Raw genomic sequence first — 26,971 nt, forward strand, 5'->3', positions numbered from 1 at the left:
TGCTGAAAAATGGGTTGGTCTAGCCCCCCTGGTGACCCCGTCGGCAGCGTCCCACAGCGCAATTTGACTTAAGAAAAGATCATAATTTGTATCTGGTGGGATTGCCGTAGTATTAACCACAACTGATATCTGGAAAAAGGTAAAACCCTCGACAGTAAGGCGTGCAGCGAGATTCTAGTCTATGTTGATGCTACTATCAAGGAAAAACGTCGAACTGAGCTCTGGCGCAAAAAGGTAATGTTCTATCAAGATAATGTAAGACCACATGTGTCTGCATTGACCGGATGGACTCTGTACCGACTTGAATGAGATATTTTGCCACACCCACTATATAGCCCCGACATCCCTCCTTCGGACTTCTACATTTTTTTCACACCTTCAGCTACATCTTCTTGGTAATATCTTCTATTCTGCACAGGAAGTCCGAAATGAGGTTGATCTGGTTTTAGACTCGTGGCCACCAAGTTTTTGGGTCGAAGTCTTTGAAAAACTATCAAAACGTTGTAAGGATCTTAAGTTTTACTAACGTTTATTTTATTTTAAATCTTTACTATCACTTCTTATTTTCTACTTCCGGCCAGAATTATAAGCGTTAAAGTTTTTATGCAATGTTTGTCTGGCGAACGCCAAGTATTTAAGTTGTGGCCTTTTGCCAAGCGAGAGAGAGGAAGCAGTGAGTTCGAAGCAGGCCGCTTACCTTAGAAGTTACGCAGTTGCTTGTTGCCTTCCAGGCCAGAGGTTTTAATCCTCTTGATAACTTTTAAACGTATTGTAATGTTCTCAGTTATCTGTACTACATACGCCTTCCTGTTAATATAAGGCCAATCTTCCACGTTTATTATTCTAAAGTTAAATTAGAGTTTAGTTTTATTTTTATACTTTTACGTTAGACCCCGAGTAGCGGGTCGGTGTATTCCGAAGTACGGAAGTTATTGTATATAGAGAAAAATAAAGGGTTTTGTATACCCTTCGTCTGTATCCTGTCTACTTACCACAATTAGTGAACATAGCTTTAGTAAGCTCTCTGTTCCGAGTCAGGTCCTTGTATGTTCCCGAAGAAGGTGAAAAGGAACATTGACCCTGATAACGTTAGCAGAAAATCATAGATTTGGATGGGGACTATCCGCACTAGAGGTACTGCTTTCATGCTTTTTTAAAAATTTATTAAGAAAGTTTTTTGGAGGAAAACTTTCGTCATAACAAGATATATCTCCTGGTCCAATATATTTAATGATCTTTGTATACTGATTGGAGAAGATAATTTTCTCACGTTTTAAGGATGGTGATTTCTTTCTTTAAGTTTTCTCCATCTGTGGACGATGTAAAATATAATATAAAGTTATTAAATTACATGATTTAAATAAAATACAGTAAAACATAAAAGACATAATTTCTTTGGTATCACCACAGCATTTTTCGTCATTAATGATTAAAATTTTGAGATGGACTCAAGCATGGTATTGAGTAATTAATGACAATCAAAGCAAGTTCTAAAAATCATAATGGAAATGACATATGTAATAAAAATTACATTTAATTAAATTTCTGTATTAAATTTTCGCTTTTGAAATCGATTACTGAACTAGCATAACGATTTATTTTTAAACACAACCAAGAATGTTGCAATATCTAAAAAAATTGTTTTTTAGTACTTAGTATATTTTACTAAAACTGTATAACTTAAAGAGCATGTTCACGTATACTTTATTTTTAGAATTAAACGATACGCAATACCTTAACATGACTCAATCACTGGAGAATAATACAAGAAAATGCATGTTGCTATATAAACAATTAATTAAAACTGGGAATTGCCAATGAACAAGAAAGAATAAACAGAAAATTCATTAGAATTGCATAACGATTAAAAAGTAAAACACTTTTCCGGAAAGCCTTTTGCACGGGTTTCCTTTTGCTGTGACATTTATACGACAGTTGAAACAAGCAAAACGTGTAGGGAGAAAAAGCGGAAATAGTTACACAATTTTATTTCTTTTAAAATCAATTTTTAAACTTTTCCTTTTCATAACATGCAAAATGTTTTTCTTAATTTTTTGTAAGTCTTTTTAAAACTAAAATTGTTAGAGTAAAACGAGAAGTCTATACTATATTTGCAATAACTGGGACACTAGCCCAGGCAGATATTCGAAAACACAAAATATTTAGTTAAGTTTAATAAGTTATTTTTTCCCTACCTTTCCGTAGCCCAAATAGTACACATTTACTGAAACATACGTGCATTAATGCATTAAAATAAGTTCTTTTAAAAATAAACGTACTGAAACTTAATGAAACTTAAAACTTCTCTTTACTGAAACATTAGTGCATTAGTACATAAAATGCTTCGCTTTCCTTAAAAAAATGCTAACGAGAGAATTAAAAAAATACACTTGCCTAAATACACAATATTAAACATGCATGCAACACAAATAAAAAAAAAATGGTCTCTATACAGACCATTTTTATTTCAACCAAAATAAAGCAAAGAAATTATAGTTTTTATTATATAGGTCCTATGTCTAAACACTGTAAACCTATTAAGAGTAAGTACTTCTTTTTCCCATTAATGCACTATCATACTTATTTAGCGAACACTAAAGGCTACTCGTAATATTCTTCTAAATTAATTGAATAACTTCTGGAAACATTTATGCTGTCTACATTATTTTAATATAATTTAAAGCATCAAAGATATTAAAACTGCTTAAATAAATTAGCAGTGGATGTAGTTTAACTTGGCTTAGAAATAATGATAAAGGATTCGAGTAACAGAAACCTAATAATTGGAGTTCTATCGTATAGATACATTCAGAATTTATTGTGGGGGTAGATGCAGTTTTCTTTGTACTATATTCCGAGGCAACCCTGTCAGAGTTCCATAACTCGAAATCGAAAGTCGGAAGAATTTGTTTGATAACGCGTGGATCACAAAACTAACCGTCCAAAATTGTTACTTAAATGGATTATCTCACAAAAAAAATTGTGAAAAAATTGAATGATGACTAAAGACGTAAACTGGTTAACGTTGTTACATATGTCAAAAGAAGTGAATAATAATCTAATTAAAAATATATTAAGATTTAATTACAATAATTATTACGCGCAATTTATTTTCCGTTCTTTTCCATTCCCTCCAGTGTCTGGCAGTGTCTCCCAAACTCTTAATTTATTTGAATTTAAATCGTCTATTTAAAATGTAATTCTGGCAAAACTGTCGGTTTCTAATTGTCAAAGCAAATGACAAGAACAAAATTTTTCATGACAAACTTAAATAAATAAATAAATAAGTAATAATAATAATAATAATAATACGACATTGTAATTTTTGAATGCAATAATAAAACTTCGAATTTTTTCCCTAAACGATTCTCAGCTTTTAATGTTTCGTATTAAGGTATTCTTTTTTTCCTCCTTTTTGTATGCCTTCGTGATGCAATTGGAAGCATACTCGACGTATTTTCGAGAGGTCCAGGGTTTGAATCAGGGAAGGGCGCTGCACATTTTTCACTTCTCCAGCATTAAAAACTCTAATGACTCTACAATAGCTCCTGAACTAAAAGGTGATGAATGATAATTCGTCACCACTAGGATTTAGCGATTGGGTTCCCTAATTCCCAGTCCCCGTTAAAAGAGAAGTATATAAGGCATTTTCTCTAGCCCCCGCTCGCATGCCTTTGTGGTGTAACTGTAGCACACAGCGCGTATCTGAGAAGTTCAGGTTGGAGTCCTGGCTAAGGTATTGCATATTTTTCACGTCTCCTGCTTAAAAAAAAAAAAAAAAAAAAAAAAAGAACCAAATGAATCTACTATGTTTACTCTGTCTAAACTTTATCTATTCATTTTATTCATTTATCTAGGTTACTTCTCTATATTCGGGGATTGTTCAGTACAAAATTTTGAAAAATTTCAAAAACTCAAATGAAATTAACAAATAAACAAGTAATTCGCAATAACCACCTAACTCTACTTTACTTCAATTAGTACTTTTTTTTTTTTTTTTTATTTGCAAAGCAAACTTACATCTCTTGATTGGCTCAGCTACTAAACTCCCTACCATACATAGTTGATCAGTTAAAATTATAACTTGAATTACATACTTTTAGGATATTTAATTTTTTTTAGATTTATATTATTTAAATATTAAAGTTTACAAAAAATTTTTTAATAAAACAAAGATAGTAGCTTGGCACTCAACTTTACTTATATAAGCGCCATCTATATAATTTGCAGAACACATTTATATCACTTTGGAAATACTTTTGCAGACCCCAACGCTAATATAGTAGGTAAGTTAGAATTAAAACTTACTATTTACTTGCTTTAAGTATTTTTTAAATATTTTTTATGTAGTATTTAAGTATTTTTTAGATATGAAATTATATTTTTAAGTATATATTTGTTTTTTATAAATTATGAATTAGTTCTTTTTGTTTCTTATTGGTTTATATAAATTATGTCTAGTTCCTTTTTAGTTTCTTTTTATTGATATGCATATTCGTGTCGGGGAGGTTTCTGTAGACAAGGGTTTCTAAAATGCATTGGTTTCTAAATTAATTTTTCTGAAAAATTAAATTTTTTTAAATTTAATTTTTTTAAAAGTTTAATTTAATATTAAACTTTACATTGCTTATTTCTCAAAAAACTTCATTAGTATTTTCCTTTTAGAACTTTAATTTTTAATTTCTAATTTCTAAAGGTACCACTTTATTGGTATTTCTTTTTGGACATTCTTCACTCTTTACTTTTGGTTTTGACTTTTACCCTTGCCTGCATGAATGACGAAACACGAATTGAATGATTGAAGAGTTAGGTTTAGAGGCAACTTCCCCTTGATAAGTCTGTCTCCTGTCTGCTCAACGGTCATTCACTTATGCATTTTTAAAAGTTTTTTAGATTAATTTTAATTTTCTAAATTGGTGAATTTATTTTCATGGTTTGGTTTTGCACTTGATTTACTTATGCTATCTGAATTTAAATGATATTGTAGATTAGTTCGAAAATTAAATCTTTTATATGTTTGCACATTTTTTTAATTATTTTAAATTTGCTTTTTTACGTATATACATGTTTGTTAAAATTTAAATTTGTGTAAATTTTAAATAATATTTAATTTAGTATATTTTACATCAAACTCATGTTATAACTAGTTAATAAGTCAAATCATACATTAAAAAGTAACTTTTACAAACAGTATAAACAAAGAAATAATTTTCTTTTGTCTTTAAGTCATATTTATTAATTTCGGAATGTGTTTTTGAAAACGCATCACTATATCTTCTTTGCATTTCATATTTCAAGATTGGCAGCTATGTCACAACTTTTAAATAGTTCTCTGAGTAAGTAAAGTTTAAAGACCACTGGGTTAATGAATACGTTTACAAATAAAAATAGACGATAATTTTCGAATTTGGACCGATAAAAATAAGCACACTAGTATCATCAATTGCTCGTCATGCACAGAAACAAATTTGAGATTGAATCTTAAAGCAGTTAAGCATTTGGGTCAGTATCCGAAAAAGATATATTAAGTGAGTCCAGATGAATATTTTTTTTTTCTCTTTTATGGGACAAAGGAGATGACTTTGACATAGATACTTTTTTTTATTGACACTTGTTTTGTTAACCGAAAGATCGTGAGTATGGATGGTCAGTCTCTTGATATATAACAATCGGATGGATTAGTTACAGCACAAATGGCGTAACTGCACTTATTAAATTTAAGTTAAATATATATGTGGAAGAAAAATTAACGAACTTCGTATACTCTAATTCTTCGTATTCTCAATATTTATTAATATTTTATTAAGGATTCCTTTATATACCCTCGATTTCGCAGATCCCCAAGATTTAAGATTAAAACTATTGATATTCTTCAGAACATTGAATCCAAGGAGAAATATATGAGTTATCCTACTGATTTTAAATAAATATAAATCTACTAAATTAAAGTTTTTGATGAGAAGAATAAAGTTCGGAAACGTTGGGTGTGATATTTGAAACTTGCAGCTTCAGTTCCGAGTTTATGTTTTCGAAAGTACCTTTGCATTTATTTTTAAGATAAACTAAAACAGGAAAGGTTTTTGGAAACGCAAAATTTTCAGGGCTTTTGTGAACAATCAGGAATATTCCTTCAAGTGAGCCTGTAAGTCTGGTTTATTTAGCATAATTTCAAAGTACCATCTTTAGGAAATTTTCCTTCTGCTGATGTGAGTCCTTCTTGATCACAGACACCAAATGACAATGGATTTCTCATTCAGCATTTTTTTGTTGTCCTCTAGAGACAAGAAAACATTCAAGTAAACTTTATCTCAGATTTTGTTCCTTCAAAGTCTAGAAAAACAAAGAAAATTTTACATTGAACGCGATACCTTCGCTGTTCCCTAGAAAGAAGGGAGGGGGGATCGGCAGACATATCATAAGAAACTTGGTCTAAGTAATTACCTCCTAAATTAAAAAAATTTATGTCTCCAGATGGAAAAGTCAGAAATGATGTCCTCTTTTTATACAATAAAAAGTAAGTTTGTTCATTCATAGCAAAAACCGTTCGAAAAACTAAAATACATCATCTGAGCTTACTGTTAATATATCTCAGATGATTCATCTTTTATTGAGAGTGCAGGAGTTAGTTAATGGCTGCTGATGAAAAGAAGTTAAAAAATTAAAAAACAGCGATTTGAAGGCTCAGTACCATTTGCCATGAAAATTTAATGAAACTCACAGCACAAATGACGAATTTTCATTAGGTGGAGTTCAAAGTGATGCGAGGTAGACCTGTTAGAAGTCTAGGCGACATTCTAAAAGATAAGACGTAATATGGCACTTGTCAAACAAAGAGAACATATTTTGATGCTCTTAAGTAAATTCTTAAGGATATTACAAAAGAAGGAATCAAAGGAGAAATTCCTTCTTTGTACCATTTATGTTTTAAAAATTTTCTAATTTATTCTACGCCTGTCGCATGAGATTCCTAATATAAGATACCCGATGACAAAAAATAAACATAGTTTTTTTCCAGTTTACTTAAACTGAACAACTTCTGATAAACTATACTGCAAGCTTGATCAATATATTCAGTGCAATAAGTACCAAATTTGCTTTTATTAATATTATATAATTTATGTGGTTCATGACAGATATTTCTCGTATTTTTCTACAGGATTTAATGAATTCGAGTTATAGTTATCATAAAAGGAGCCAATAAAATATTTGATTTTTGTATTTATTATTTATTATTATTATTTAATGAATACGTCTCTTTCTCAAAACTGTCCAAAAGGGTGTTACTCCAGTTTCGCTCTGAACCCTTCAAATAACCTCTAAGAGGAGAGTGTGGTTTGAATAACAATACTCAAAGTTGCAAATGAACGGTGAAGGGGTTACCAATTAGGGGAAAAAATGGACCATAAGTGAACCCGGACATTCATTGTTTTACTAACATTGGACCTTGACATTGAAATCGGGATAGTAAGATTAAAAAGAAAAAGCAATTTTATTTATCATAAGAACTTTTTTTATCTCATTTTCTTTAAAGAGAGGAGAATAAATGCTTCACGGGGATAATTAGGTGAGTGTGGCACACATTTTCGCATGGTTGCTTCTAGCTCCTAGTAAGGCTTTATCATAGTCTATATAACACTAAAGGCCAAATAAATGGACTGGAACGTGAAGAGGTAGTTTATTTTGAAGACAACAAGATCTAGAAACTAGACTTTGGCATAAAATAAACACATTCACCCAATGCCTGAATCTAATCTATTCCACAAATTCAGACGACTTTATGTTAATGCCAGGTATATAGTTATTACAGCAGAATCCAAAAATCTAGAATAACTGGCATCATACCACATCCAGATGTCTGAAAATTTTGGGCTTCCCTTCCCCGTAGCCCCAGGAGATTTTCCATTGTTCCATATACTTATTTACGGTGAAGGACCTTTTAATTCAAAAGCAAGGGAATTAACATTCAAAAGCAAGGGAATCTTAATTTAATGGATCTTAATTCATAAGTCTTTTCATATGATTTATACTTTGAAAAAAAGAGGTTAGAATAACTTCCTGAATATTTTGCCGAAATAATAATAATAATTCCTTAATATTTTGCCGAAATAATAATAATAATTCCTTAATATTTTGCCCTAAGCCTTATCTTGTGTGTCTGGAGGACATTATCATAATCTGCCGCGCTTTTGAGGAACATTCGGAAAATGTCAGAAAACAGCTAAATAAATCCAGAGAAACTAATTTAAAATAATGTCCTTCGAAATCTAAATTATTTAGCAGAGAAGTTAGCTATTTTGGTCATACCTTTGCTGAAGTTGTACGCATAGATCCTGAGAAAATCAAGGTTGTTCAGGGCTGGAGTCGCTTTCAAGGCTTTTATCAGTTAAAAATCTTTCTCGATCTCTACATATACTGCCGAAGATTTGTTATAAAGTTTTTCTAAGATCACAAGGTCTTAAAAAGTTACCTAACAGAAATAACACAAAAGTTTTCATTGGCTGATGACTGTGAAAAATCATTTAAAGCCCTGATGGATACTTTCGCTCCACTATTATTAACTTCCGCTTCTCTATTATTGGCTAAATTAAACGCCAGGCGCATGCTGCTGCGTACTTTAGTACGAGCCTTTCTTTCAAAACTGGAAAGAAATTACTGTGTTACCAGGAAAGAAATGTTAGCTATTGGCAAAGGCAGTAAAACCCCCGAGCTGGTCACTTCTTACGTCCATTTGTTGGGAGTGGGCTGTATAGAGTAGATTAGCTGCTTTCACAGGGACTAGAATCATCGTCTATAAGGTGATCCGTTCAGGCTCAGTGGAGACTGTAAGGGTACTGTCAAGTCTGTCTAGGCTTTCCGAATGTGTGATTGCTGCAAGGTTTCCGGGATAGGTTTTGTCACCAGAGACCATAAAAACCTTATTATGGGCTGCTAGACGGCTTAGGTCTGGGTGGAATTTGTTGCTGGTGTGATGATGTAAAGTCAGTAAAACGTTTCCGTTATTAATTTGTAAAATGAATTCTGTGCAAATTCCTGTTGCGTATCCATATGCTGTAGGGTTATTTTAATTTTTTAATAGTTATTTTTAATTTTGAAACATTTTCCCTTTAAATTATTGTTTTCCACCTACAACTCCCTACCAGAATGAGATTTCAGTGTCGCGTTTTATGTAAATGAAGTAGAACCAGTATTTATTGGAAAATTTAATCACTTCCGAGGAGAGCTCAGAAGTTGAGTAGAGCGCGTTCTGCCTTCAGGCCACGTCGTTGCTTTAAACCTATCTTACTATCGGCCGTAGTCTTACGTTCCTGTTGATATTCGACGGTGATATTTAATTGCGGGCCAGCTCGGTTAATTATTTTTGTACAACTTGGGCTAAAATTTAGCTAGTTAGAATAAGAATAAGTTTTCTTCCTTATTTTCTATCTTAAGTTAAAAACCCAAGTGGAGGCTTTCCTGTAACCCCGAGAGGCACCGACTGTATTATTTCTTTGAGTGAATAAAAAGGTATTTTAACTCTTCTTTGGACTTACACTGGTGTGCAAAAATTAAGGACGAAGTCGAAAAATTAACATATCAGCTGAACGAAGAGGCAGAGCGGACAGAAAGACCAATCAGGAGATTAAGTAAGGTGATGTACGGTAGCACATGCGCAGATATGCAGGTAGACGTAATGGGGGAGTGTCTGAGTAGTATAAAGCATGTTGTCGGTGTAAGATCAGTATTTCTGGCAAAGAGATTACACGCCGTATAGCAGTTAAAATCCCACCGAGTTGCTGCCTCAGCAAGAAATGGCGAATAATCAATCTGTTAGACGACATCTGGATGCTTTTAGCCGAGGTCGAATCATTGGGAAGTTGGAGGAAGGCCGCAGTGTGACAAGTGTGGCTGCAGAGTTTGGAATTGCTCACAGCATCGTTTCACGACTTTGGAGACAATTTCAAACTACAGGAACAGCTATCCGGGGGGGGGGCGTAATGGCAGACCGCACATTGAGTTGAACAGTGTTAAACGAATGTCGCATACTGCGCATGCCCAGAAAACAATTTTGCGTAATTACTATGTTGGCTCGATTTGAAAAGACGATAAATACGGTATATGGTAGATGTACCGCTATCTGATTGTAAACAAATCTGACGTTTAAATCTTCGTAGAGTATAATGTAAATGTATACTGTGTTAAAATACTATTTTTTGCTGTACTGCTCAAACAACTAGAAAGCTGAAATTATTGCGAAGTAATGTGAAGCAGTGTTTGCATTCAAAATCTAAAATATAATACTTATGAAATTCTGCACGTTCCTTTGGAACTGTACAAATTTTCGTTCAGAAAAAGACTGAAATTTAGGATATATTAGTTGAAAATTTATTCATTATACTTTTAAGCAATAAAAACAATTCAGGATTTACCATACGTTCCATTCGTACATACATAAAGAAACACTGAGGAATATAACAAGTGTTTGCAAATAACACTGAAGAAATTTTACAATTCCTTAATGCTAGTTATTAAATTCTTTGAAATGAGAAAATAAAAGCGCAAATATACGCTAAAAAACTAAGCGAGAAACTCCACTTTACAATTAGTGAATTATAACATGTAAACAAATTACATTTAAATAACGAATTATTACGAACATATATTAACAAATATTAAATGCACTGTTATTGACAAATTACAATGAAATATACATTAGAAAAGCAAGTGCAGTCGGTATGGACGTTAAAATAACTAATAAGCAAAGTTCCACAACATTGCAGTTGTAAACATCACTCGAACACACTCGACAGCCATGGTGATCACGAATAAGCTAGCGTAGGGTTGCTTAGTCGCCAATATTTCTCCCCGCGCTAAAGGTACACCATCAAGCATGCGCAGTAAGCGAAATTTGCTTAACACTGTTCAACTCAATGTGCGGTCTGCCATTACGCATCCGGGGGTTTAGTAGTGGTCGTCCACGAGGAACCACACTCGCAGATGACCGGTATATTGCCTTACAGGCCAGAAGAAACAGGGGGCAGACAGCGGGAGAAACCGCTAGACACACGACACAGGCGACTGGACGACCGATATCGCGTTTTACCGTGGCCAGAAGATTGCACGGTGGTGGTCTGTTTGCACGACGCCCTGTACGGTGTGTACCTCTAACGCCTGCCTATCGGAGAAGGCGTTCTCTGTGGTGCCGGGAACACCGGAATTGGAGAGACAATGAATGAGGACGAGTACTCTTTACAGATGAGAGCAGATTCAGTCTGAGTAGCGGTTCTCATCGCATACTCATATGGAGAGAGCGGGATAGCCGCAATCATCCCTCGAACATCATTGAAAGGGACAGGTATGGAGGTGGCGGTGTTCTCGTTTGGGGAGGCATCATGCTTGGTAGTCGTACAGACCTTCACATCTTCGACGCAGGTTCAGTCAACGGGACCCGTTATTGTAACGAGATTCTTCTTCCATATGTGCGTCTTTTTAGAGTCGCTATGGGTCCACAGTTCCTTTTCATGGACGACAATGCACCATGTCATCGCACAGTAGCTGCCGAACAGCTCTTAGAGAGTGAGGATATTGAACGTATGGATTGGCCGGCACGATCTCCGGATCTCAATCCCATCGAGCATGTATGGGATTTTCTAGGCAGACGCTTGGCAGCTCGTACCTTATCACCAGTAACGATTCCGGAGCTTCGATTGGCGCTGCAAGACGAATGGGCAGCAATGCCTCAACAACTCATTGACACCCTCATTCTCAGCATGGGCAGACGCTGTGAAACCTGCCTAGCAGTCAGGGGAGATCATATCCCCTATTAAAGACCGGATGTTTCTTGCTGGACACCGATCACAGGGATGTTTCGGCCTTCAGTCGCATTGCGCTCCATGCTACTTTTTCAATAAAGCTTCTTTTTATCCCTCTGATTTCTCTTTTAGTAAGTGTTGCTTACATTACTCATATCCTTACGTATTGGGGATCTTACGGTATTAAATGTGTTGATTTGGAAAGCTTTTGTACAAAGTTATATTGAATAAACCGTCTCGTCCTTAATTTTTGCACACCAGTGTATATTTATAGTTCTAAAAAGACGAGCGAATAGCCCCTAAACTCTTCACTAAAAATTCCAGCTTCCAAGGATACTTACATTAACTAGAACTTAAAATGCTTCATCAAGTTGGCTTCTCCATTTAAAATATCTGGAAGGCCAAATAATTAAATTAATACAGCAACTAGAATATGATATGGAAATTAGACCGTACGAAAGAACTTCTCATTGAAATGCTGAGGCACTTTGTAGAAGACCTTGAGAAGAAATCTGCAAATACTGGAAAGTCGAATTAAAATATGGCTTTGAAATCCTCTAGTGGTCAGATGAATTTACACAGACTCCATAACATGTGATGCTGATCCCTGAAGCATTACCTTAATTCATTCTGAAATTATCATTTAAGTAAATTAGCTTGTTTTTGCGTAGAAACTGTAATTTTAATTGTAAATTTTTTTTTTTAATTGCTTTAACTGTATTTCTTGTTTTATGTTTTTCTATATCATTCAAATTTTAACGAAAATTTTTTGAATTTTTATGTATTTTTACCTTGTCGCGAAGTCAGAACTGAATTAATTAGTAGCGCATGAGCATTAGGTAAGCGGCGCTGAATCGTCTGCGAAAAATTCTTTTTTTAAAATTTTTTATTATTTGTTTTATTTCTTTTATATATCGTTTTAGTTTATCATAGTATTTGAATAGAACTTGTGGTAATTCTTCAGATGATATAATTTTTGTGCACTCTGAGTTATAAAAGTGAATGAGATGTAATGCTGTTAAGTGAATTTAGTGTCGATACGGTAAATAAATATAGTGAACTTTAAAGAGTGCATTTATTCTATTGCGGTTTATGCGCTATCGACGAAGTAGATTTAATTCAAAATTCGTTCACTGTTAATTCAATATGTTTAAATGAAATGCAGGGAAATTGCCTATAATTTAATATTCTGTACAAGGAAGTCATGTGGTGTACACATCAGATTTTTTACATTAATTTCTTTGGCACTTCATCTTCATGTTTCGCCCTGTAGATTCACTGGGTGCAAAACAAGACATCTGTGTACTTTGTGTGTTTAATTAAACACGTTTGATTAGATACTGTTGGCAATTGCAGTTCTTGCATTTTCGGATCTACACGGTTTTTGCTGCAATCATTAATTATTCCTGAGAAATACTTCATTTACGTTATTAACAACTAATAGTTTTATTTATTCATTTAACTTAGGTTTGAAAATTGATAGAAATTAATTTAAATAGTTTCTGGCAATGTCCTAATATTAAAAGAAAAGGGAAAAAAGCTGAAACATTCTTTAATACCTGAAATTTTTCAGTAGTTTTGAAAGCTACAACAGAATCTGAATCAAATAGTTCCTATTTCATTTCTTCAAGCCATATTTGTAACTGTTTTGATGTGTACTCATAAATCTTAGCGAACACCTGTTAATGTACATAATAATTTCGATTATCTGTTAGTATTAGAATCGTTGTGATGGATATAAAAACTTTTCTAGCTATCATCAGTAGATATCGATGGTCCATTTGTAACACAGTCCATTGAATAGTATGGAAAAATATCAAGATTCAATTTGAAAATTGGTTATATCACAGCTCATTAGATTGCTTATTATTAAGCACGGTTAACATATAATATTTAAAATCAATACAAAATAGCTATAGATACAAAACGATAAACAGCAGATATTTTTTATTTTCCTTTAAGTGATGTAATTTCGAAATCAATATAAAGTAAATTGCGGTACTGTATTTTTTGCCTATAGCATCCAAATGGTATACAACATAAAATTGTAGTACCTACTCCAACATAACAAGACAATCCTTTGTTATTTTAGCAGGCGTGTAATTAAGCCAATTGCACTCAAATGAAATGCACACAGTACTTCACTGTGCATTTAAGTGTTATCAAATAATAAATGTTACGGAATTGGCAAAGTAATTTTTAATGGAAAACTGTTCTGTGTAGTTTTATTGGACAATACTGCATTCTTTAAAATAGTATTTTATTCTAAATACAATGACAAGAAATACGTTTAGAATTATGATTCTTGTTTATTTATTTTCATTCATTGTTAATGGATTCCTTCTGTCCACCGAAATGTATCAACAATGATAAATAATATAAACTAATGATTGAAAAGAAAGACAGATAATCGAATTTTTACGGTAGCAAAGTAGGAAAAGTTACTGTTAAGAATAAAGATATTAATTAAAAAACGGATATGGAAATTATAGTAAGAGATTTACTTTAAATACATTAATAATGTGTTAAAGTTACAAATACGTTATTTTTAAGCTAATTCTTTTGCATACCTCGTATTCCTTCCGTCATACTTTACCAAACTGAAAATTAATTTAATTAGTAAGCGAAGTTTCAAACCGCCCAGCATATATCATTAGGGTCAGAACAAAAGCCGTCTGCCTAACCCCACCTGCGGATTGGCGAATGAATTTTTTATTTATTAGATTCTAAGAGTTAGAGCCATAGGCAGGATCTCTATTAGTTGGGATTAAATTTTTTTTGGAAGCGATCCTGTGTTTTACTTTTTTAAATAAAACCCAACTAATAAGGGTAACTGATTTTTGTTGACTGAATTGTAAACTTTAAAGAATAGTTTAATAAATCTTTTAGTTAAATTTCATTTCTTAACTGCGTTATTGAAAGTTTCAACTTCTGTGTAGTTGTAAAGAGTGTAATTTATCGAAACAAAAAGGATTATACAAGAGCAATCAGATAGTTAATTAAATTTAATTTGGAAATTTATGGCTCGATCGAATATAGTAAACGGTGATGCAAATTCTTCCAAAGGGTCATTTGCCAGAGAGGTTTCGTAAGGTCAGTTTTAAAGAATCAAAGGGTCACACCGAAACAAATCAAGCTCACCATACATGTCACTCCTTTAGTTACAGCATTATGGGTCATTCTCTCTCTCGAAGCTTCGGGACAACCCTAGAACCTCTGAAGGGTTCATATGCTCAACACATAATCGTTGCGTCACTGTGACGTCATTGTTGACACAAATAATACGGAGGTGCAATTATTACTAACGCAGGAGGAAATGCCGGCTTTCCTAATTGTTTGTCGGCAATCGTTTCGGAAGTTCAGTCAGTCAATAACCTGAAGAGGCGGAAATTTCATTTTTATGACAGCGCCTGAGTTTTTTTATTTTCATTTAGAAAAAGTGAAAGTGACACGTGAAAGCGTAGGCTACGATGCTGTTTCGCACACGCGTCTTCTTATAGCAAAGAGAAAATTTTGTTCTTCCTTGCATTAGAGTAAAACACAAATAAATTATAGCGAAACGTGATTGAATTATATTTCTTATAAATGAGAATTTGTGGAAACTACGCATAAGAAAGCAATAGTTTATTTAATGATATGTTGCATTTCTTAATGAGGGGAACAAATGATACATTTTCATTGAAAATTTTAAAAAAAGATTTAAATCTGAAAGCTTTCAGATTTTATATTACGCCCAAAACCGCCTTTTTTTTTTTTTTTTTTTTTTTTTAATTTACAGACACATACACGTTTCGAGAGCATTTGGGCTAACGCCACATTGTGATAAAAATATTTATCTACAGCATATCTTCAGAATTTTCAACAGACAGTCTCGCGCACTGGAGATAAAAATGTTTTATTCTCTACAGTGTTGTCACGCCTCGCTTTGAAATTGTTGAGGTTTTTAATAAAACATTCGTTAAAGTTTTATAATATATGCAATAGACAATAAAGCAAATTCCAAATTCGGGCATCCAAGTACCCATGTTCGAGTGGAGGACTATGTTATTCAAAATTAGATGATTCTAGGTACCGTTGTTTTTTCACAATGCAAGAAACAAACATACATTCATGTAGATTCTTCATTATTTAGTTTCTTTAAATATAATACAGGACGATAATATTTGGTGGCAAGAATTTGAAAAGTGATTGAGACATTTAAAATGATTCAACGCAAAATGCCGTTTTGAGACTAATTGTCCTTCTGGGCTTAAAAATAAATAAATAAATAAATAAACCTGCAGGTTTCAGATTTTACATTACGTCCAAAGGGGCGTTATTTTAACATTTTGTGTGTTACATTTATTTATTAAATATCATGTTCTTCGCACTTAAATCATAAAATTCAGTTGAACGGCAATATCGCAAAATAGGTTTAAAATGAGCATAATCTTTAGAACTTCCGCTAGAGATAAAAATGTTTTTTTCTGTACAACGTTGCCATTGCTCGTTTTGAAATCCTTGAGTTTGTTAATCAAAAGTTCGTTAAAGTTTTACAAAATATGAAATCGATAATAAAACAAATTCCAAATTTCAAATTTGGTCTTTCACATGCCCATATTCGAAGGAGGATTACGTCATTCAAAATTCGATGGCTCTATTTATAGTTGATTTTATAACAATGCGAGCAATATACATACATTTATGCAGATTTTTCATTTTTTAATTTCTTCAAATACAGTGAAAGACTCTAAAATTTGGTGGCAGCAGTTTGAAAAGTGAAACGGACATTTATAGTGAGCCAACGCAAAATCGCAAAACGAAAACAATAGTCATTCAGGGACAAGGCTAAAAATGAGCTAAAATGAATACAACAGAACTCTATTTTTGTTCTGAATCGATGTTGCCAGCCGTTAAACTACACTTCTAGCACCTTGACTCTTCATGATGTATTTTTTGGGTTTTTACGCACAAAGAATGCAAATAAGAATCGAAAACGTTAAACCTAGAGATACTGAGGTCGCACGTCTAATAATTCTGATCTACACATGTTGTCTTAGCTGTGTAAATAAAGTTATACGCATTTGTGCATGAAAGTCACTCATCTTTAGATTAAATGTAATAAAAAATATTTTCAAAGAAATTCAGAATTTAATTACAACATGGATGGCTTGTTCTCCTAATCACGCAGCATAGCACCGGTCAGATTCCCGCAATCGTAAACAAACCTATATTTATTAATAAGATGAAAGGGGAATTTAGTAAATCGAGTATACAATTAAAATTCTTCAATCTCGATTTTCATTTTCTCAACATAATAAAACAAAAACCATTTCAGAAACAATTCAGACTTTTTAAAAATTTTCCTGAATCTTCTTAACCTTCTTAAATCAAAGAAGGAGAAAAATTATAAAAGGTTAATACTACATGTTAAATTCTCTTCAGAAAAGTAAAAATATACAATTCAGGAGCGCCACAACGTGATGCGAATGATCAAGGCCTATTGAAAGATCTGTCTAAATTACATCTGACCTTTGGCTGCGAAAAATATATTACGCGAACGGATTGGAACACTAATTCCCTTCAAAATAAGCCCCTTGCGCCTCCACACACATAGCCCACTGATCCTACCACTGCATTTCTAGAAGGCTTCGTTTAGAATGTTATTCATCTCCGGCGTCGCGTTCTGCACTATCCTTTCGCTAATCTCAAAAAGGGGATCCTTTCAATGACGTCTTCAGTTTCGAAACAACCAGAGGCTGCAAGGAACTATGCCTGCAGAGTAAAAAAAAATTGGTGAAAGACTAGAATTCCACGTTTAGTCTACAAAGTATGGATCAAGAGCAATTAATATGCTGGGAGTATCGTCATGATCCAAATGCCAGTGTTTCGCCGTTCAGAAGCCTGTCTTTTGCGCCGAACTGCATCACGGATTCGGTGGTGAACTTATTGATAGTATACTTTGTCCTCCTGATGCGTATTCGTGACGCACAGTTCCACAGTAACAGTAAGCAACGCCTTGATTTTGCTTCACACCTGTCGCACTTTTTTCGGCCTTGGGGATTCGGGATGTTTCCATTGCGACGACGTTGTGTACAATGCCGCCGCCCTAGCATCGTTACTGTGCACCGGAAAATGTAAGTTTGGGTACTTTTTAGACACACCTTGTATAAGTCACATTCTTTCTTTCAATGACGCTAATCTTAGCAAAGTGTTGAGTTAAAACGTAACGGTTTTTTTAAGGTTAGGATTGAAATCACGAAAATTCGAATTTTTGAATCTTTTCCAAGTCGTGGGATTCGAGGGCCCAATCTCTAAATTCCTGCAGAAAGCGCCTAAGTACAAATGAATATGGTCTTCATCTTTTTCTTTCTTGGTGAAAACTGTCCACAATGGTCGGAAAAAATTGTCTCGACTACCAGAAAGGAATTGCTATGCAAATTTGTAGCATAGTGTAGAAAAAAGCCTTAAAAAAAAAAAAAAAAAAAAAAAAAAAAAAAAAAAAAAAACTTTGCTTTCCGAGATGCTGTTCTGCTAGCTTAGATTACAGTTCAGCCTTTTAATTAAGGCAAAATTCAAACAGGGGTTAACATCAGTTTCGCGAAAAAGTTCTTTCATCTACAAGGAGACAGATATGAAGGCCTTTTTATTCGAGAAGTAAAAAAAGTATTCTGTGCTGTAGGTCAGTAGGGGAAAGGGAAATTAAAATAATAATAATAATAATAATAATAAAAAAAAAAAAAAAAAAAAAAAATTTAAAAAAAAAAAAATGTAAATGTAATGCAGAAGCTAGTTACCTCCGCATCTTCTCGTCACTTATCACTGATCTTAAACGTTCCGTAACTCGTAAACTACGCGTTCCCCGTTATATATAAGGTAGCGTGTAATTTATAATTTAAATAATTTTTGTTCAACATTGTTTTTCTGACTTTCAACATTAAATGCAATTTATGGAATTATATATTATGTTTTAAAAATAACATTCTTGCAAATGGCCGACTTGACATTTACTCTCTCATCTTTTCCTGTAATTTCGATTCCTAATCAAAACCTAATTTCCGTAAAGGCTTTGCTTTCGAGGAACCTTCCAAATCAACCTACAGTATTCTCCATATTTTTTCAATTTTAGATTTTTAAAAGCAGAACACATTAGAAGAAACTATTTCGCCTACATAATGAAAGAAAGTAATGTTTTTACCTCTACATTTCTCTCCTCCCTCTCTACTACCATGCGTTTGATTGTTGAATTAATAAGAAATTTAATTGTTCTTCGTTAAGATTTGGTAATACAAGTATTTTTTAGGTTCATTCTTTCCCTCTCCCACTCGGGGTTGGGGGAGGGAAAAAACTAAGATGATAACGTTAATTATTTGCCTCCTAATGATAAGCGAAAAATTTTCACAGGACACATTTTGCTTTTAATGTCTGAGATTATTTTAGAAGAAAAGAAAATATTTACTTTAGAAATCTGCAATTGCTGTGACTTCTCAGCATATTCATCCTATAAATATATACATTTTTCACAACGATTGCACGATTGCTGCAAATGCTTTTTAAGAGTGTACGTTATTCAATAGAAAACAACTGAAGGCGGAGGTTAACGACTTTTTTTTTATTACGCCGTTTCGTTTAACGTTGCAAAAAAACAAGAAATGATCAAACGTACATTTTCAAAATTTTGAGCTATTCTCTGTCTGAACAAGCACTGCACACAGACATCGGACTAAAAATAAAATCGTGGAGCACCCATATATCAACTGCATTAAGACATATATAAGAATGATTGCATTAATTTTGATTAATAGCCGTAAGACTTTATTTTTAATTCCTATGGCCGAGCATGTATCTAAAAATTAGTTTTTACTAATTTTTAGGAAGGGAGCCTTCGTGGAGGAATTTCTTAGGCAAATTGGTTCATATACATGTCACACATAGAGAAAAAAACACAAAAGTGCCGATGCAGTCAGTCCGTTCGTCGGGATTCGAAACCCAAACCGAAACTACCAGCGACCGCTGGTGGAGCTGATGCAAATTACCTTATAATTAATATTATTCATTCATAGTTAATTAAACAAAAAATTATATACTACTTTTTTGGATGTTTTATACATTTTTTTTCCATCGTTTCCGTTAAGTGCTTGCTGTATGAAATACAAACTTACACATTTTAAACCAGAATCTTGTATTTTCCTCACTTTGTTTTCTTGAAAGGAGGGGGGTAGGCGTGAAGAATTCTTAGTGATTTTATTACAAAGCTTAATTCAGTTTCAGAGATGGCACAACTAATGTAATTATATTGCGAAAATAATTTCTTCTGATGGGTTCTGCTCCTAATTTCATATTTTTAAAACCTAGAATTAAAAAAAAAAAAAAAAAAAAAACATAAAAGTTTTTTTTTTATAATATTTTACGAGTAAATACTCTACGAGGATGATCTGGAGGCTTGGGGCACGTCCCCATGAAGTCAGGTCCCTCGTATAGATGACTACTTAGAGGTATTTAGAAGTACTTAAAAAGTGACATTCTATTAAAGTATGGACTTAAAATGATTAACGTATAGCATTTCTGTTTAATTAGAAAGAGACATTCTATCAAAGTGTGGAGTTAAAATGATTCACGTACAACATTTCTGCTTAATTTCGGATTTTAATGATTTCGATTTTGGTTCGTGATTTATAGTATAAACTTGACATTTTTCTGATAGATTTATATAACGTTAATGTAAATGATTAGGCCCCTTCCCCCTCTCCTCACCAGCAGTTAAAGATGGCAACATCAGAGAACGACAAATCTCGAGATGACGCACACCGAAATTAGCCCAAGATAGAATATTCCAGAAAAAGTTGCCCAACGAGTGCCGGTGAATGACGTCATGATGTCCCCCCTCTCCTCTTCAAAACGAGTAGAAGGTTTATATAAACCTCTACCTACTTCGTAGAATTTAATAGATCTCAACCATCGTGTGAAGAGTAAATATACCTGCACTCGACTGATCAAGCAATTATCGCCATGGCAAATCAAAGGCATACGGTAAGTACCGCTAATATTTATCTATCATTTATGACAAGTGCAAACACAATCGCAATTTAAAACTGTTTAGCTTTTTATTTGATCTCAGATTTAAAATAGGGGAAACTAAAAATTTTCTATACCTTTTCTGCCGTCTTGTAGTACTACAATCTGTCATTCATTAAGTGAATTCTCCTTTGCGTCTTTTTACGAAGACTAGAATAAAAAATAATTCCAAATATCCGAACTAACTTGGATCGCCACTTATCCGGGTAATAAGACTTTTTTGTGGCCTTTTTCTCTGTAGGCTAAATATGTATTTACTGTAAAGCCAACATCAAATTAAAAATTTTTTCGTGTTTAAAAAGTATTCCTCCATGCGTAAAATAAATTCAAAACATACAATCTACCCTTACTTCTACTAAAATGAAACAACGAAATAAATTTTTATGTTAGAATGCATTAAAATTAAGCATATATATTATTTATTAATGCCATCTTAAGCTAAAAGATGTTTTATTTAATCGAAACAAAACTTATTACCCATTTCTTTAACGCATTATTATTAAAAATATTTTATATTATTTAAACAGCCTAAAAACAAGCAAATAAATTAGAAAGTTTAATTTTTATTTTACCTGGAATCAAATACAAGCAATAATCGGTATTCCAACCACATTTGATTCCCGCACAAATCTGTAGTTCTCCAAAGAGTAATAAAAATTCCGCCGTTTATTTTCGCCATCTCTTGGCATTCTTACAAAGATTTATAAGCTAATAAATAAAAAAACTGATCTATTACTGTGTTTACAGTTTCCCTTTCAAAACATACAGGCTTAATTTACGATTCTCGCTGCTCATAAGGAAAGTGGTTAGTGACTGACTGCCATACCGAAGGTCCCGGGTTCGAATTCCGAAGAAGGCATGGATGTAAATTGTCTGTCCTCTCATTCGAGGCAACATACATATCATTAAATACTTCAATTTATGTTAAATTTTGATACTGAGCTTAATTGGTTACAATCAAACTTTGCATAAACCTAAATGTGGATAAAATTATTTAACACGGACGGTTTGTCCTCGTGAACAGACTGTGCCTTTTTTCCAATGCATACACGGAATATAAGCCAAATCCCCATATAAAGTCCTCTTTCATTTTAAGTTCTGCTTTAGAAAAAAACCAATCAAATTCTGATCAAATGTCAAAATAAAAAGCTTAAAATATACTACTTTATATTTTCTCTTCTCTTGAGTCAAATTTTACTCATATAAACAATGGAATCACACAGTAGTTGATATTCATAATTTGCATTCAACAGTTTTGATGGAAAAAAAAAAAGGTATAACAAGAGTATGTAGCTGTTAAAAATCATAACATGATTTTTATAACTACTTTATAGAGTAAAAACATGATTCTTAATTCCATTTGACAATCTGGACTCTAATTTAATCTTCACCCGATTTAACCCCTGTAAAATAATGTTTCACGCAGAAAGTGTCGCTTCCTCTAGTTATGTCACATCACCGATGACTACACAATATTAAGGATTATGAATAGTTAACTCCCAAATACTATATCTTCATCTAATTACCAGTGGTGTTATTCCATGCATTTTTCTGTTTTCCATAAATAGTTTCTCTGATGGTTTATGATAAATGTTTCTATCCTCTGTCACAAATCTTTTTAGATGTGGCCTGCTAATCGGAGTCATCTATTGCATTAAAATAATATACGATGATAACAGTATTTTTTAAGACACTAAATTAATTTAGATGAATATGAAAAGCATTTATCTAAATTAATTTAATGGCTGGACATAACAGATAGGCCTACAAAACTCAGCTAATACATGTTTATAAATATTAATCAAAAAGTAATTATGTGTAGGCCCAACTCTGATGGTAATTTTATGTCAATGAAAAGTAATGAAACCTTGAAAAAGTATGAACTATGCATAACTTCCTAGTTTCATTTTAGAGCAATAAAAATGAAAATTTGAATCTAGTTTTAGTCCATGATTATGAGCTAAAGGATAAATTAGTTGTGTGTTTTAAGAAAATGAATTTTTATAAGTTGTGGAATATTCTCTCTGGATAAATGTAGTTTTCACTAATCAAAATATGACTACACCCTGAATTCCATTCTATTGTGAAGGTTGATTAAAAAAATGAGAAAAGTCTTTTAAAAGGCAACTTTTAAATCCCAACCATGGTACAGAGAAGTTGATAAAAATACCCCTTTATGCCTAATATTTTACCAGCACATTACACAGAATTGCATAATGTAACAATGTTCCTCCTAATTAAAGGGTATTGATGGAAATAAAACTTAACGGTTACTAATTGAAAATGTTTCAAAACAATTTGTAGAAAGCATTATTTAACATATATCATGTTTGAAAGTTGATTAATCTCAAAATATTTGAGAAAAAGACAAATTTATGGAAACTTTATTGTCAAGTATTAGCAAAAAACTGGACCAACAGTACTCCTAAATAGCTTTAGAGGGCTTTCAAAACTTTCACCACCTATCTATGACATGTTACACAACCTTCATCAAAGATACGCAGCTTGGCGTAACCATCTTTAACAATTTCGTCCCAAACCATGAAACCACTTCTGTGGAAATTTGATTACTTATGAATAAGTAAAGGCAAGTTGGCTGCTCCTCACTCCTTCACATCAAAATATGTCTAAATCACAGTTTTAAGCTACACCTGGATTACAACGGTAACCATTTCTCTTAGCTCCACTGAATGCAATTACACCACTGTAAACAGGTGCTTTTGGAAGATGGAATAACTGGGGCACAAGCGACTGATTTTCTGACAAAGTCCTGGAGCCTTTTTGCAGCAGCAGAATGGCTGATTTGAATTTCTGGCAACCTAAGGCCTAAAAGCAATTCTTTTGTAGTTGCTTCATGGTTTCTTCAAGCCAACATTGATAGAAAAGTCAACTGTTACTCTTGTTAAAATTTTTAACATGTTCAACTAACTGATTCACTGCTTAAAATGCAACACTTAGAGGGTTATTCAAACCTTGGACGACCAAGATTCATAGTCCTCTCTGAAATCTACCAATTATCCTTTTTCTCTAACTTAAATAATAAATTTCAATCATAATTAAATAATATACATCACTCTCAGAAACCACATTTAATTTAAACATTATGCATCCGAATTTCAACACATTGTCATTTATCGATATGCATACTTCCTGAGCTAATCTAAGCACAAAAGTGTAATTTAACATCAATAACTAACATAGTTAAACATACCACTGAATATCAACTGAGTATAATTTTTTTGACTACACTTTAATTTTCATGAGCGGCATATTTGAAGAGATAGTTGGACTTGTGTTATATTATACAGATTTCTATTATATTTATTGAAAGAATATTTCAATGAATTTTACAACAAAAATTACAGGGCAAGATTAATATAAGTGGTATATTTATGCAGTGCCATGCAATCCACAGTATTGCACTAACAGTTATTTAGAAACTGATCTCAGAATAACAATATCAGTTATTTTACTTGATATTATCTTTGTGGGTAGGATATCAAGTCCTAGCATTTACACACAAGATATTTAAAATGCTATTTGAGCATGTATTTTAGAAAAATAATCAAGACTATATTATAATTCAGAGATAAATTATAACAAAACTGAATAATAAGATAGCTTCAGCTTTTAAGCAATTGTTCCATTGAATTTCTTAATAAATTACACAATTTATTCACATTAATCATATTTTTCTTTTTAGATGGCAATAGTATTGGTGATGTGCATTTGCCTCCTCAGTTCCACACTTGCATATCCAGTTCGTGAAAGTTATAGTGGCAGAGGAGCAAAAGCTGAAGGGAAGCCCCGCCTGAGAGCTCACATGAGTGATGGAGCACAGCCCAGATTTGCAGAATACCCACTCCTGTATTCTTCGGGTTTTCAGCGGCAATAATTCCAGCTCCACCTCTTTCCTAGCATTCTCCATCTCATCATCATATTATTCGTCTGATGGCAGCGGGACTGTTTAGATGCGTTGATCGCTTCATTTCTTACACTTTGTTCTTGTGATAATAAATTTGTGTATCTCATTTATTATGTTTAATTACTAATTTTTACAGAGCTCAATAACTGAATTGTTCAGATATACAGATTTTTAAGTTTTTGCCTCTCATGCATAAAATGCATTTAATATAGTCTTAAATACAATGCAGTCAAAACTTCTTCACAGCATCAAAAACTTGTGATCTTTAAACAGAAAATAACACATTTATACGTAATTTAAAATGCAATCTAGAACTGAATTAAAAGTTTTTACAGAAATTAATCACAGATGAAATACAAAACCATACATATGAAAAAATACAAACACTATTCTGAAAATTAAATACTTCAGTCAGTGTTAAGTTTTTACAATAATATATTCCAGTACATCACATAATACTTCCCCATACTTTTTGTTCTTTTATAACTAGACACTTAAAGATTAAAGTTCTCTTCAGACATGGAGGAACATTTTGAAAGTACACTGATTAAATACTTTATTACTCAAAGCTAACAATGTAACATTTTATATGAAATGTATCAATCTCCACTGTGTATGATTTATAACTAAAATGAAAGTGCTGGGCGTTGCAGTGAATTCTTTTCCAACATGTTTTTACAAACTGCATATATCTCAAGACCATTATAACTTGTTTATTATGTGAAATAAATAGGTAAATTTCAAGAACATTCTTTTATCTGCATGAACTGTTTATAAAAATAGCTTTTAAACACTGGCCTAATTGCTAAGAATTCTGAAAATCATCTTATACCAGAAAAATGTCTAATTTTCAGTAATGGTAATGTTTGCACTGACTGAGCTAACAATAAAATATGACCAGGTTAAAGCAGATATGAAGTGCCATATAAAATAATAAAAATATATTTTAAAATGAAATACTAATTGAACTAAGAATTGTAAATAGACTGCAGTGTATGTACCCAACACAAATCTTTTTTTTTAAAAAAAGTTCACAATAATAAATATTTAACTACAGAAAAACATTACATTAACACTAGAACGGCGGTAGGGGTAATTTTGACGCCTGAACGCTTTGACCGCTGATTACTTTTGTTTTATTGGAAGAAATTGTTTGGAATTCTTTGACTTTTCCTAAATAGATAACAAATATTTGTAAAATAATTTTCAGCATTCTAGGTTTGTTAGTTTTTAAATATTGGCATGTATTCCTAGAACTGTAGACAGGGGTCATTTTGACCCCTTCACTTTTATCATGGAGATAGGAAGTAAGATGGAGTTGCCCTAAATAAGTTTCTCCGGTACCCTGCTCTGAAGCACCGGCGATCCCTACGTGGTGACCAAAACATTGGGTCATTTAACATTGAGTTCAATGGGATTTGACGCGTTCGGATGTAAATATTTTGTAATTACGTCGTAAATATACATATAAATGCATATATTTTTTTTTCTACAACACTTCAGAGTCCTAAGTATATGAAAACAACATATTTTTAAACAACATTTCATTCTGAACGGAATCAAATGCTATACTTTTCACAGGACAGTTTTCTCAGAATGGTTTAATTTGAATGAAATATTTTCACAAGTTTTCATTAATTACATTAGAAAAAAAATTAAGGTAATTCGATTTTATTCGGTTAAGGTACAAAAATTAAGATCAAAGTTTATTGTATTATTAATATTAAGATTATGCATTATTTCTTTTCTATTTATGGAGCTTCTTCCTAAAATACTTTCTTATATATGACATGATTTTTTGGCTTCTGAGGCATCTTTTAAATCGAAAAATGTAAGTCAATTTATAATTAATGCTCTATTCAGTTCATTTTAAATTAGAGAATTATTAGAAATTAGCGAAATACTTTAAATAGTACTTAACTTTCTCTGAACATTTCTGAAAGGAAATAAAATAAGGATTTTTTAAGTATTATTTAAAACTTGTAAATGAGATATTATAAAATGTAAGGGGAATAATTCTTTTAATTATACTTATCAGATTTTTTTACCATTAATTTCAACAATACATATTCCAAAACTCTATTACTTTCTTAAGTGCGCATCTCATAGCATTTGCTTTACAATGCCTTTTAACAGATTGCTTTCCGGTGCGAACAATTCTTGCTTAAATAGTTTTATAACGTATTTGTCAACAGGATTTCAA

At 32.6% G+C, this 26,971-nt stretch overlaps 1 long non-coding RNA gene across 1 annotated transcript; it reads left to right on the forward strand.

Moving 5' to 3' along the window:
* Positions 1–20,640: 20,640 nt before the first annotated feature.
* On the forward strand, positions 20,641–24,878 carry LOC118187822 (uncharacterized). Its single transcript, XR_004758023.2, has 2 exons — positions 20,641–20,798; positions 24,547–24,878. It is a non-coding gene; the product is annotated as an uncharacterized LOC118187822 (long non-coding RNA).
* Positions 24,879–26,971: the final 2,093 nt, after the last annotated feature.

Source organism: Stegodyphus dumicola, chromosome 4 (genome assembly GCF_044657685.1).
Source record: "Stegodyphus dumicola isolate Sdum_Otavi_A_Nest chromosome 4, ASM4465768v1".
Classification (NCBI taxonomy): Eukaryota; Metazoa; Arthropoda; class Arachnida; order Araneae; family Eresidae; genus Stegodyphus; species Stegodyphus dumicola.